This window comes from Schistosoma mansoni (assembly GCF_000237925.1).
Source record: "Schistosoma mansoni, WGS project CABG00000000 data, supercontig 0194, strain Puerto Rico, whole genome shotgun sequence".
NCBI lineage: Eukaryota > Metazoa > Platyhelminthes > Trematoda > Strigeidida > Schistosomatidae > Schistosoma > Schistosoma mansoni.
This window is the reverse complement of record NW_017386072.1, coordinates 472,581-475,380: the sequence shown is the minus strand read 5'-3', so window position 1 is coordinate 475,380 and position 2,800 is coordinate 472,581.

Sequence of the window (2,800 nt, the reverse complement as noted above, 5' to 3'; positions counted from 1 at the left end):
TGTTATTAGTGATTGCAGCCTCGAGTAGAACTGATCTTCATTGTCGTTGTTGCTATCATTGGTGGGTGCATAACATTGAATAATATTCATCGTCATCTCGTCCTTCTTTGTTTTAAATGATGCTTTGATAATTCTGGATCCATGAGATTCTCATCCTACACGTGCATTTCATGCTTCTCTGGACAGCATCAAAACAACTCCCTGAGTATGTGAAGCATTGTCCTCTTCGTGACTGGAGTACAACAGCATCTCTCCCGTATCTAGCCTTTACTGTCCAGCTTGTTTCCAATGGATTTTGCTAATTCCAAGTACTGCCAAGTTGTATCCCCTCAGTTTTGATGCTATTTGACTGGTCCTCCCGGTTTCTCACATTGTCTGAACGTAAAAGTGTATTTTTTACACCAACTCATTATTCTCCAACTATTCTATTAACATTTCATTGATGAGAAGGGGTTTTGTCGAGATGAGAAGGGGTTTTGTCGAGATTTCAGTATCTTGAAATCATGAGTCAGTTGAAGCTAAACCTGGAAGAACTGGACGGCCAAATCGTCTTATCATGGGACTCCTCAGCAGTGCGCATCCACAATCCCACAATCGCGAGATTCCAACTCAGGACATACTAGTCTCGCGCCAGACCACTTAACCGATAGACCACTGAGCCTGCCGGCACCCAACGGTGTTAATTTCTTACCTCAACCAATCCACGATGTTTGAGCAACCGTTCACCAATTGTCTCCAATGAGTTGATATCTCTACAACATACCTGGTTGAACTCCACTGGTCACTGCTTCCCATTAGAACTCAAGGAAACATCTCTTGAATTCAGTCACTAATGAGCATATGATTATAGATCAAAAATGGGTTTTGTGGAGATTTCAGTATTTCCATAGTTAAAATTATGTATATTTGAAATCTTCCGGAAATGATTGCATGTTTACTTTCCATATATTCAAGAGAAACGCTATATATATATATATATAATTTTTGAGAATTTACTGTTGTAGCTGTAAATTAATCCACAAAATCAATAGCTCTGTAAGTGTTTGACATTGGATGCTGATCATATTAGTTTTAGTGAACTCATTTAGCTAAAGACGCTCGGTCATACATTCGTATCAGATCACGTTACAACATAGCATAGGAAACATCTCCTACGATCATTAACCCAATTAGATCAATCACTTAATAACCCATCAAATATATATTTCTCCAACCTCTTCTCTTCTAACTTCTTATTTTTAACTGGGTGGGTACATTTCGATTATAGAAAGTGTTATTGGTAAACAGTTGCTAACCTACAATATTGATGATATCTTCACTGTTACCATATATACATAATAATAAATTATAACTTTGTTTTATTTTTTTTTACACAACTTGCATTTAAAAAATTTGTTTATTCTAATAATCAAGTTTTAGGACAATGGTAACTTTTGTCAATTTATAAGTGTAATATAATTTTAAAAAATGAATAATATTTTTATTATTGAATAGTTGTATAATGAATAATATAAACAAACAAACAAACAACCCAAACAAACAACCCAACGTACCATTTATAAAAATAATATTGAAATGAAATGTAGTCGTTACCATTTCATTGTTGTTTTTGTTGTTGTTTTTGTTGTTGTTTTTGTTGTCGTTGTTGTTGTTGTACTACATGAATAAGTAATAACGTATTAAAACAAACGAATGAAATGGTAAGATGTATCTTACTCTCTCTATCACTCATTCACTCTGACTCTCTCTCTCTCTATCACTCATTCACTCTGACTCTCTCTCTCGTTCTCTCATTCACTCTGACTCTCTCTCGTTCTCTCATTCGCTCTGACTCTCTCTCTCGTTCTCTCTACATATATATATATATATATATATATAAAATCCGACCAATCTATATGTGGTTCACTTTAATTCCAAGTGAATTTATTCTATCAATAAAGGTATGGATGATGTACGAAAAATAATGTTTTATTAATACACTATTTACTAGTCCATTTAGAAGTTTCAAAAGTAAGTATCAAGTTTTCATGATAGTTAATTATTATTGAATTAGTGAATTTCAATAAAATTATTATCATTATACAATGATTTATACTTTGAATGTAATAGAATGAGATTGGAATATATAGCGCGAAAATTAACTCATGATTTTAACTATGAAAATATTGAAATCTCCACAAAACCCATTTTTGATCTATAATCATATGCTCATTAGTGACTGAATTCAAGAGATGTTTCCTTGAGTTCTAATGGGAAGCAGTGACCAGTGGAGTTCAACCAGGTATGTTGTAGAGATATCAACTCATTGGAGACAATTGGTGAACGGTTGCTCAAACATCGTGGATTGGTTGAGGTAAGAAATTAACACCGTTGGGTGCCGGCAGGCTCAGTGGTCTATCGGTTAAGTGGTCTGGCGCGAGACTAGTATGTCCTGAGTTGGAATCTCGCGATTGTGGGATTGTGGATGCGCACTGCTGAGGAGTCCCATGATAAGACGATTTGGCCGTCCAGTTCTTCCAGGTTTAGCTTCAACTGACTCATGATTTCAACTATGAAAAGATACTGAAATCTCGACAAAACCCCTTCTGATATATATAACTGACATGTGATAAGCAAACAATAGTGACAGTTGATATATTAGCCCCATATAGCTTATTACGCCTTAATATCTTCGATTATCTGTTTAGATTAACGAATGTACAAAATATACATATTCAAAATCCCATTCTCGTATTCGACTTATTTAATTCTGTTATTTACTAACACGATTTAAGTCGACGATTATATATGTGGATTAGCG